Consider the following 12,833-nt stretch of genomic DNA (forward strand, 5'->3'; position numbering starts at 1 on the left):
GGGAGTCATGAGGTTTTCATTGATGCACAGTCAGGGTTTCACACATTGCCCCCCATGCACTCTGGCTGTGGTTCCGGAGTTCCACCTCCAATGCTTCTCTTCAAATGCACAAAGGAAACACATTAATATGATGTATCAGTAGAAAAATCAGTAGAACCCCTAATGAAGATTCGAAACTGCACACTGATCTTCTACTGATTTTCTCATTGATACAATACATTAATGTGATTTTATTTGTGTATTCTAAATCACTGCTAACTCTGTCTTCATGTCTCCCAATGTAGTTTTTTGTACTACAGTATGTACTTTTCTGTACATGTACTCTTGTTAGCAGGTTTCCTATGATAATGTACTTTAACGCTTCAATGTAGCTGTAGCAACACGGCTATTCTCGCTTACCCTGTTCACCCTATCTTTCCTTATTGCTATCCTCATGAGAAAATTGTTTTTTCTATAACATTCGTTTTCAGTACTGCTATAATGAGTAAGGTTCTTCTCGTGCCATTTTTTCCTGTAACTTTACCCCGTTATTTGTAATTCCGCCTACATTTGTGTACATAAATTTAATGTTTCTCATTACAACTGTTCCTTTGTTTTTCCCGAGAGGGCACTTGTTCCTGTTGCTGGACTTCCATTTCTGATACGGGAAATGATGATGCTCAGGTCACTCCCGCCTTCTACCTTCTACGGTAGCCTCATTAAGCTTGGCAGCCCAAAATTTCCCTTTATATTACTCTGCATTATCAAATTTGCTTGTTCTTTTACATTTGCCATTTTCTGCTCAACTTGCATTTCTTGTTTACTTTTATGATTTGCTCTGCAGACTCCATTTCCTCCATAGACATATCCTGTCTAATAAAAACTGCAAGGTGCTTCATTTAACCATTCACCTGTCACTGTTCATCCATTATATATTTTACTGGATTTCTGTTTGTAAAAAGTAACTCACAAATTCTTTAATAATGAAACTTACCTAAACTATACTAATGTTTCATTACCATAGTTGCATCTGGTCTGAATTTTCCAAAGAATTTCTATTATATCTAACTTTCTGTCTCCTCAATTATCATGGTTTCCCTCATGCTTTGAAAAATTGCAAATTACCTCAGCGTTTTCCCTCTCCAACTTTTTTTTTCTTGTTCCTTAAACATTTGCACTACATTTACCATGTCCAGAGAGAAAATAAACACAATAGCAAAACGAAAACAGGTACAGGTACAAGAGGTACAGAGGAGACAGGTACAAGAGGAGTGTTGTCAATGCTTACGTCGACCGTGCTCTCGGCCACAGCTCAGGATGGAAGGAAGTCGATGAAGAACTCTGTAGAGTAAGGCAGGTCCTAGTCAACAACGGCTTCTCCAATGGTTTCGTTGAAGACATCATAAAAAGGAAGGTGAAACGCCATACAACCTCTGAAGAGTCAACTAACACAACACCTGTACCCCCTATTAGAGTATTTTACAGGAACTTCTTTTCCACAGCTCAAAAAACGGAGGAAAGGGTACTGAAAGATATTGTTGATAGGAACGTTATCCCTACAGACAAAAATCAGAAGATAAAATTGACGATTTACTATAAAACCAAAAAAACGGCCAACCTACTCATGAAAAACTCTCCAGACACAAAGCAGAACTCCTTAAAGGAGACCAACGTCGTCAATGCCTTCAAATGCCCACTTGGGGACTGTAAGCCCCTAAAAACTCAGTATATAGGCAAGACAACAACATCTCTCTTCAGGCGATTAACAATGCATAAGCAACAGGACTCCATTAAGGAACATATAATCTCTTCCCACAACCAGACCATCACCAGAGAAATCTTAAACAACACAGAAATCATCGATAGATACTGCGATAGCAGGCGGCTTGACATCTGCGAGGCACTACACGTCAAGAAGTCAACACCAGCAATCAACAGCCAATTAATGCACAACTATATTCAACCCACTTCAAGACTCTATACCAATATAGAAGCATCAAGAGTAAGTATGGGCCAATAGGCTCTTTGCAGTTACTTTCATTCTTCCCTCACATTTATCCAATTTATATCCATTGTACCGTGTTCTGTCTTGTGTTGGTCAAAAGTTTCTTCACCTCATCCAAAACTGTTGCAACATATCACCTCACCCAAATGCGAGTATATAAGACAAGATGTTCAGTGTTTGCATTAGTAAAACTGTTTATTGTTTTCTGGTTACAGTTGTGTGTGTGTGTGTGTAAACTAAAGTCTTTGAAAATGTAACGAGTTATTACGAAACGCGTTCAAGTGTCACGTCAGACTAGAAATATAAATGAATTTTGGAGAATTGATTTTTCAATTACCTTCGACAGTAAAAAGAAACATAAGAAAGAGATAATTCGTGTTAGAATTATTAATCTTACTTTTTCGGTCATATTTAACATATATATATATATATATATGTCGTACCTAGTAGCCAGAACGCACTTTTTGGCCTACTATGCAAGGCCAAATTTGCCTAATAAGCCAAGTTTTCCTGAATTAATATATTTTCTCTAATTTTTTTCTTATGAAATGATAAAGCTACCCATTTCATTATGTTTGAGGTCAATTTTTTTTATTGGAGTTAAAATTAACGTAGATATATGACCGAACCTAACCAACCCTACCTAACCTAACCTAACCTAACCTATCTTTATAGGTTAGGTTTGGTTAGGTAGCCGAAAAAGTTAGGTTAGGTTAGGTTAGGTAGGTTAGGTAGTCGAAAAACAATTAATTCATGAAAACTTGGCTTATTAGGCAAATTGGGCCTTGCATAGTAGGCTGAGAAGTGCGTTCTGGCTACTAGGTACGACATATATATATATACATATATATATATATATATATATATATATATATATATATATATATATATATATATATATATATATATATATATATATATATATATATATGTCGTACCTAATAGCCAGAACGCACTTCTCAGCCTACTATTCAAGGCCCGATTTGCCTAATAAGCCAAGTTTTCATGAATTAATGTTTTTTCGTCTACCTAACCTACCTAACCTAACCTAACCTAGCTTTTTTTGGCTACCTAACCTAACCTTACCTATAAATATAGGTTAGGTTAGGTTAGGTAGGGTTGGTTAGGTTCGGTCATATATCTACGTTAATTTTAACTCAAATAAAAAAAAATTGACCTCATAGATAGAGAAAAGGGTTGCTTTATCATTTCATAAGAAAAAAATTATAGTAAATATATTAATTCAGGAAAACTTGGCTTATTAGGCAAATCGGGCCTTGAATAGTAGGCTGAGAAGTGAGTTCTGGCTACTAGGTACGACATATATATATATATATATATATATATATATATATATATATATATATATATATATATATATATATATATATATATTGACCAGACCACACACTAGAAATTGAAGGGACGACGACGTTTCGGTCCGTCCTGGACCATTCTCAAGTCGATTGTGATGAGGACAGGTAGGGACAGGCATTAAATAGGCAAGAGAGAGCTGAGGAGGAAAGTCAGGTGTAGGGGATAGTAGTAATGAGAACTGCAGCAGGCCTATTGGCCCATACGAGGCAGCTCCTATTATAACCACCGAAGGAGATAGTAATAGGAAAAAGAAGAGGGATATCAAGGGAGCGTAGGAGAAGACAATGAACAGAAAAAGGGAGAAGAGAGAAAGAAAGGGAAAGAGAAAGAAAGGAATGGAAGGGGGAAAGCTTATGTTAAGTCACGTTTGTTAGAAAGATTAGAGCATTTGAGTATATACTGTGAAAGGGAAGAGTCCACAGAAACAAAGCCAGGACTCAAGTTCATGTTGGGTACTTTGTTAATAAGAGCCGATTCTACAAGACGGCGTCTGTGTAGAGTAGAGGCAGGAAAGATTATTTTGGAGGAAGACCAATCAATGGGATGATTAGAATCCCTCACATGGCAGAAGAGAGCATTGTTAGTGTCTGCAGACATAACACTTCTCTTGTGTTCCTATTATAACCTCCTTCGGTGGTTATAATATGAGCTGCCTCGTATGGGCCAATAGGCCTGCTGCAGTTCTCATTACTACTATCCCCTCCACCTGACTTTCCTCCTCAGCTCTCTCTTGCCTATTTAATGCCTGTCCCTACCTGTCCTCATCACAATCGACTTGAGAATGGTCCAGGACGGACCGAAACGTCGTCGTCCCTTCAATTTCTAGTGTGTGGTCTGGTCAACATACTTCAGCCACGTTATTGTGACTCATCGCCTGTATATATATATATATATATATATATATATATATATATATATATATATATATATATATATATATATATATATATATATATATATATATATATATATATATATATATATATATATATATATATATATATATATGTTGTAACTAGTAGCCAGAACGCAGTACTCTGCCTACTAAGCAAAGCCCGATTTGCCTAGTAAGCCAAGTTTTCATGAATTTATATATTTTTTTCTTATGAATTGATAAAGCTATCCATTTCATTATGTATGAGTTCATTTTCTTTAATTTGAGTTAAAACTAATGTAGATATTTGACCGAACCTAACCAACCTTACCTAACCTAACCTAACCTATCTTAAGCTAACTTAAATTACCATAACTAAGTTATTAATTTATGTTCTTATGATATTATAATAATAATAATGATTCAAATATAGCAATTGGAAACAATTGAAAATAAAGAAAATCACTCGGCCCATTAGGCAAATCGAGCCTTGCATACTAGGCCGAGAAGGGCGTTCTGGCTACTAGGTACGACATACACACACACACACACAGGGGGGGGGCCTTGTAGCCTGGTGGATAGCGCGCAGGACTCGTAATTCTGTGGCGCGGGTTCGATTCCCGCACGAGGCAGAAACAAATGGGCAAAGTTTCTTTCACCCTAAGAGCCCCTGTTACCTAGCAGTAAATAGGTACCTGGGAGTTAGTCAGCTGTCACGGGCTGCTTCCTGGGGTGTGTGTGTGTGTGGTGTGGGAAAAAAAAAAAAAAAAAAAAAGTAGTTAGTAAACAGTTGATTGACAGTTGAGAGGCGGGCCGAAAGAGCAAAGCTCATCCCCCGTAAAAACACAACTAGTAAACACACACACATACACACACACACACACACACACACACACACACAAGTTTCGACAAAACACAGCAGGACACAAAGCATAATTTGCAATGACATTTCAAAGATTTTTAAGATTAAAGTGTACTATATCAGACCCAATAAGCAAAAAAAAAAATTTATCGCAGTGGACCACAGCCACAGTAGTGTAAAGTGTGACTAGAGCGACGCGCGCCAGCTGCCAGGTGGCACACAGGTGAGTGCCACCCGGCAGGTGGCGCGCGGGTGTCTAGTCACACAGGGTTTTGGGGGAATTTCCCGGAAGTTTTGGCGTGTTTCGGACGCGTGTGAGCGTGTTGTGTTTGGGTATGTGGTCATGAAAGAGAGTAAGTTATGTTGATGAGTGCCAGGTGGTGCGCGAGGTCGACGTCGCAGCGCGGGTGTCTAGTCACAGGGGTTTAGGATTGGAATTTCCCGGAAGTTTGGCGCGTGGCGGGTGAGCAGGTGCGGTCCCCCACCCCGCGCGCGCGCGTCTAGTCAGGAAAGATGGGAGTAGTGTGAGAGTACGTGGTAGAGTAAGTGATAGAGTAAGAAAATAGAAGGAAGAGTGAGGAATGAGTAAAAGAATATGTATGCGTGTTTTGCGTAGCATTAATCGTGAGTTAGTGTGTAGATGAGAGGAGAAGGCAACACAGTCTGTTATGTTGTTTTGGGTGGGGGTTGGATGGAGCTTCCCCTTCGTCTGGAGAGAGTGCTCTGAGCCATTACATGGTTAGACAAACCATTAGCTTCCCTACAGGAAGTCGCAAGTGTTGAGGGGTGAGAGAGCACTCTCCTGCGGAAGTTGGCCATTCCCTTGGGTCATTTGTCTTCAGAGTGTTGATGTTCGTCCCACGGCGTCTCCCCTTACACTGTGGATTCCGGTAAGGAGGCGCGAGGTACTTACTCCTGCCGACAGACAGACCCTCACCTGTCACCCATCAATCACTTCTCATTTGACCCAGGTCGTTTCACTCCCCTCACACACAAACGCCCCGCCAGTTCCCTGCGAGACTTCATCCGCTACACACGCGTCTTACAGCTCCATGTCATGGAAAGGCGAAGCTCTACAGCATGCATGAAATGCGGAGTGTTTTATATTCCATCACCGAATCAACTGTGTCGACTGCAATGCGCTAGCTGTGAAAAACCGCCCCTAGGACATTACGACATCAAATGCAAGCGATGTCAGCAGATTTTCTGTGATAACCGTGAGTGTTATTCATATTTAATATTCCACAGTTCATTTTATGGCATCCACAGGTGAAATATCGCGTGTAAACTACTATAGTGTGAGAATATTATCTCATTCGATCTATTACATTCCACACAGTTAAATATGTTCTTTCCAATTTCAGTTTACAAAACCGTGAAGTGTCCTTATTGCTCACCCGCCCCGCGAGGAGGTCATCGTCGGAATGAAACTTCACATAAACGTAGGTAGCATATAAAAATATACTTCTCGTATCTGTATTTCATCCACATGCAAGCGAACACACATGCATAATAATAAACATATTTTCCCCATTCACCCATGCTGAATATCATTTATTCCATTTCAGGTTATAATCCATACCTCAATCGACGGAGGGAACAGATCGACGTCATCGAGCCTATACCCCATTCCTCACACACTGAGCTAAGGAGTGCACATCTCACTCGCGGCCACCCCCCACCCCTTCATCAGGCTCAGCCACGCCGCCAGATGGAGGGCTACGAGACCATACCTCTTCCTGTTAACACGATGTTACGAATTCATACCCACTCACCTGCTCAACCCTTTCACCAAGACATAAGTAAGTTATTACTGCCCGATTTCAGTCTATTTCCTAAACATATTAATCCCCCTAGTCTGTTCCCATACCTCATAATATATACGCTTTCATTCTTTCTAGAGATAATATGTTTTCTTTTTTTTTACAGACGACACACCGCTGTGCATAGATTTGGCATCCAGCGACAGCTGCAGCAGCAGTGGTTGTGAGAGTGACACAGCAGGGCAGACAGTAGCCACTTCCGGCTCTCACAGGGAGGGGAGGACTCGTTCACGCCCTCACTCAACACCCCGTTCCTCCCCCAGCCCCATACCCCAATCAATCAGCGACAGCTATGACAGCAACAGCAGCATCAGCAGCAACAGCAGCAGCGGTGAGAATCGTACCATTTTCATCTCAGACAGTGACTCAGACGACAGCTCAGCAGACCGTGACCTTGACCCGCCAGCGTCTGTCAATTCTGACTTGTTAGCACCGTCTGGCGTAGTAGCTGAGCCAGCGGTCTCACCCATTCATATCGGAGGGGGTGGGTTATCACCACCCCCCACCCATCCCAGCCCCATCCCTTCACCCCCTCCACCTCTCTCGCCCTCTCCCCCACCTGCCCTAGAAATTCAACCTCAGCTGCTGGATCGAATTGATAACTATAACGGCACCTATGTCCGGCTTTCATTCTCCATACCAGAACATGTTAACACCTCCCCAGGAGTATATCTGAGAACATACAGGGATTTTTTCGTTAATGAGATACGCGCCCTCTTCTCTCCACGACACCCATTCCTCCTAATTTACCCAGACATCACTCTAATTGTGCGAAATTTAAATGTACAACAAGACGGGAGGATAATCTATTGGATCCTATAAATAACGACGGCTTTCCCATACGAGGTGAGGGGCAAAGAATTACTCTAGAGGAAGTAGAAACTCTTATTGATTTTTGGGCTGATGAATTGACAGAGAAAATATCCCAGTATCTGGAAGCGAAGGAAGGGTCCAATGTCTTGGTTGAGCGGCTCACCGGGTTTTACATTAACTGTGGTCAGATAGAACATCCGATAAGATTAGGCTCGCATGTAGACTATCCTGAAGGCTTGCGTGGAAAAAAATTGGTTTTCAATCCAGAGGGAGAGGCAGATATTTGCCTTATGCAGTGTGTTGCAGCTTATAAATATTTAGCTAAGGGAATGCGACTAGGTAATATCCGCGCTAGATCTGTGAATGCTAGTTGGTGTCTCAGACACATGAAATGGCCAGCAGATGTCAATTCTGCAGTGACGTTTGAGGATATTCACAAGGTAGAGAAAATGAATAAAGTCAGTATATTCATCTATTCGCTAGAAAGAGATGAAAATGCTAGACGACAACGACACTACATTACACTAGCTAGGAAGGGAAGAGGAGGATATACAGATGTCATACCATTGTTGATGTTGGAAGCTCAGCACTTAGTATTAATTAAGGATTTTAACCAATATGTACGTAATATACGAGGTCATGGAGATCGCATCCCAAGGCAACACAGCTTCTGTCATTGTTGTTTGATATCACTCCCAGCAGATAGCATGCAGAGTCATGAAAGTACATGCAAAGTACATCAGACTCTTAAATTCTACCCACCAGAGAGGAAGATTACTTTCCGTAACTATGGACGGGGATATGGTCCTAGTCACATGTGCTTTTATGACTTTGAGTGCATGTTAGACCGCTCGAACCCTAAGGGAATGATAGAAACACGTCACAATGCAGTGGCGTATGCGTACATCATCATTGACAGACAGAAGAATATTGTTGAGAAAGATACTTATTTGGGTAAAGATGCGGCCAATCACTTTATAACCACGCTAGAAGCGTCATGGGCACGAATCAAGAAGGGGTTAGTATCCTATGAACTTCACATGTCTCAGCAACAGCAGGCACTATTTGAGACAAAAACAGCCTGTGAACTCTGTGATGAACCTTTTAACGGAGAAGATGTAATCAAAGTCCGTCATCACGACCACACAGTAAGATTCCACAATTATCAAGCAGCTTACTGTGATAGATGTAATTTGCAGTGTGTAAATTCATACAAGTTCCTATACACTTTTTCACACAACGCTTCCTATGATTTAGGAATAATCCTAAACGAGATGAGAGATAGACCAGGAAGTGAAATAGATATATTAGCCAAGGATGGATTTAAATTTATGAAAGTTGATGTGAACAACTTAAGATTTTTGGATAGTTTAGCCCTTCTCAACGGCTCGCTAGGAAGAATAGCCAAGGATCATATTGATAGTGGGAAACCTACCACATTCACTTTGGCTATGTTAAAAGGGGTAAATAAAGCGGCCATCCCAAAACTGTTGAAGGGTAAACAATCATTCTGCTATGATTATTTATCCTCTATGTCTGTGTTAGATGAACCACAACTCCCTTCTCGTGATAAGTTTTACAATACACTAAAAGACGAAGAGTTGTCAGAAACAGATTATAAACAAGCTTTAGAAATTTTTGATTTGGCTAAATGTCGCAACATAGGGGAGTATCTGCTCCTTTACCTCAAAGTGGACACAGGATTGCTAGCCGATGTGTTCACAGTCTGGCGAGACACCATGCTTGTTCTCTACAAATTAGACATTTCACACTACATTTCTTTACCCTCATTTGCTTGGGATGCGTTCTTGCTTAAATCGAAAGTTCAACTTGATGTTGTGTCAGACCCAATGTTATATGATTTACTTCGTCGGAATCTCCGAGGTGGGTTCACCAGTGTGACGAGACAGTACACGAATGTGTAGAACAGGCACACAGGCTTAGATCTAGGGGAAGATAGTAGCTACATCATCTACTTAGACTTTAATAGTCTTTACGGGGCGTGTATGACTGAACTACTCCCTCGGGGTGGGATCCGGAAACTGACACATGATGAGCGTGACGTACTGCTGGAGCAAGGTTTGGAGAATATCCCATGTGACGGGACCAAGGGGTATTGAGTGTTGTGTGATACACTCCAGGTCCGACCTGAGGTAGCTAGGTATACAGATGAACTGCCCCTAGTTCTTTCACATACATGCATTACTGAGGATCACATTTCACCCTACAGTAAGAATATTCTTACAGAAGAAAGTCGTGGACTGCCTAAAAACAACACTAAATTAATTGCTTCTCACCTTCCTCAGAAAGATTACCTCGTTAGTCTGGACTTGTTACAGTTGCTCATGCGCATTGGATTAGAAGTAGCTAAAGTTCACGACATCTACGAATTCGAGCAGGAGTTACCTTAAAGACTTCATTGAAACCAATGTTCGTGAACGAGCCAGTACCAAATGCGCGATAAAAAAAAGGCTTTCAAACTCGTATCAAACTCTATATATGGAAAGAGTCTCACAGATGTATCTAAATATGGGAACAAACACTATTTGGTCACAGATCGTAGTCATTTCCTGAAACATGCTCGAAACCCATTCTTCAAGCGGAGTCTTTTGTTAAGTAAGGATCGTGTGATATGTACTATCAAGCAGAAGTCTCTCCTAGTCAACACTCCTACGTATCTGGGTTACCATATACTTCAAATTGCTAAGAAGCGACTCTATGAGTTCTGGTATGATGTTGTCAAACCTGCGTATGGGGATAAAGCGAGTCTGTTATATACAGACACAGACTCTTTCATCATTAAACTGGACTGTCAGGATGTGTTTGAAGAGTTGAATAAGTCTCCTCTCTTCGACTGTATGGATTTTAGCAATTTTAATGTCACACATCCATCCTACTCTAAAGCGCGAGAAGGTGAACTAGGATTGCTCATGTCTGAAATAGGCTCTAAGATTATTAACCAGTTAATTGCTCTCAGACCTAAAACATATTCGTTCACCACTCATGATGGGGAGCACACTTGTAAGTGTAAGGGCGTACCATACCATCTACAAGAGAAACTCTCACATGACTCATTTCAACACACTCTTGAAACAAACACTTCAATCAGGTATGTGTCGAGATCTATACGCAACGTGCAAGGAAAGATTTGTACATGTCGCAGTACCTGCAGAGGATTGTCAGCATTTGACGATAAACGCTACATTTTAAGCCCCACACAGTCCCTAGCGTATGGTCATCCTGATATTCCCAATAACAATGATGATGAGATGGATGTAGAAGTGAGAGAGGAGGAGGAGATGGAAGAAGAAGTGTTTATGGAGGAGGAGGAAGTAGAGCAAGCACAGAGACTCTACCCAATATTCAATCCCTGGAGCAAACGCGATGCTACAGCTCAGAAACTATTCAACCCTCGCTAGATTTTATGTTGTACAATTGTTAGGTAGTATTAAGATGGATGCCAATATGACTAGAACTTTGTATACTAAATGAATAGGATGTTTAATATTATTGTTTGTGATCTGTAAGAACTATGATTAGTTTTAAAATAAGCTGTTTAATATTATTGTTTGTGAACTGTAAGAACTATGCTGTTTAATATTATTGTTTGTGAACTGTAAGAACTATGTTTAGTTTTAAAAATGATGTTGCTGTACATAAAATATGTGAATAAACACCTGTAAATGACTATGTTTGTATAAATACCACCTCAGTTCCTTAGTTTTTAGCAGTCTTAACGAAGCATTAATCATGGATAGTTCCTATGATATAATCCATGCGGAACATCTAGATATTTTCAGAGAACCATCTCGTGTTATTATTGCTGGTTATTCAAACAGCGGAAAATCCTACTTGTGCAGTAAACTTGTAAGGAAGTATCAACACAAGTTCTCCTCAATAATCATATGCGGAGGAGGTTACTCTGAATTACGATCAGATCCACAAATTAAAGGGAAGCTGATCGAGCATTCAACCATTATTGATCCTGTGGAAGAGCGAGTAGATAATGACTCGCATATCTTAGTAATCTACGATGACCTTTTTACAGAGTCTGCGAATTCAAAAATCGTATCAGACATGTTTACTAGGGGCCGACATTTTACGGTTTCCGTCATATTGATTACTCAAAATATATTTTTTCCTGGTAAATATTCGAGGAATATTAGTTTAAATGCTTCTCATTTCATATTGGTTAAATCACGAGACCTGTCACAAATTGAAACACTCGGACGACAAATATTTGGGAAAGTGGATTCAAAGAAATTTGTAGAGTTATATAAGCAAGTTATTAGTCAACCCTACGGCTATTTGCTAGTAGATCTGGGCTCGAACACTCCATCTACGATAACATTACGCGGTAATATTGTTCACGAACCGCCCTATGAGATAGTTTACCAATGGTGAGCAAGAAAGATGTACTGGAAGGAGTATATAACGACCCCTCATCTAGCGGAGGGCTTGGAGGGGTACAGAGATTGTATAAGGCCGCCAAATTAATTAACTCTAGTATAACTCTAGCCGATGTAAAGGACTATCTGAAAAGCTCTGACTCCTATACGTTGCATTATTTACAACCACATAAATTCCCTCGGCGTCGGGTGTTAAGCCCTAAACCGCGACTATTTCAAGCTATAGACTTGGCCGAGATGAGTTTATTGGACAAACATAATGATGGAGTGAAATATTTACTCGTATGCGTAGATATTTTCTCCAGGTACGCCCAAGTAGTACCCTTACGCGCTAAGGATGGGAAAAGCACCACGAATGCTCTAGCTTTAATTCTAGATTCACCTCATTCTCAAGGAGTGCGCAAAATTAATTCTGATCGAGGTGGAGAATTTTATAACGCCACTATGAAAAAAATGCTGGCAGCAAGGAAAGTACGGTTATATAGTGTATTTTCTCAGGAGACTAAAGCTTCAATCGCTGAGCGGTTCATACGTACTTTAAAAGGTAAACTTTACAAGTTTATGACGGCGCGCAACACTTTAAAATACACGCAGGCTCTACCAGATATTGTGAAAACATATAATTTAACCCCACACAGAGGATTGAAGGGGAAGACACCTGCGGAGGTGCACGCTGTATCATCGCCCAGCG

The 12,833-nt window shown here is 40.5% G+C and overlaps 1 long non-coding RNA gene across 1 annotated transcript; it reads left to right on the forward strand.

Annotated features, from left to right (window-relative positions):
- The first annotated feature begins 5,983 nt into the window (after nt 1–5,983).
- On the forward strand, nt 5,984–6,796 carry LOC138361978 (uncharacterized). Its single transcript, XR_011227334.1, has 3 exons — nt 5,984–6,314; nt 6,462–6,539; nt 6,666–6,796. It is a non-coding gene; the product is annotated as an uncharacterized lncRNA (long non-coding RNA).
- The last annotated feature ends 6,037 nt before the right edge of the window (nt 6,797–12,833 follow it).

Source organism: Procambarus clarkii, chromosome 8 (assembly GCF_040958095.1).
Source record: "Procambarus clarkii isolate CNS0578487 chromosome 8, FALCON_Pclarkii_2.0, whole genome shotgun sequence".
Lineage (NCBI taxonomy): Eukaryota > Metazoa > Arthropoda > Malacostraca > Decapoda > Cambaridae > Procambarus > Procambarus clarkii.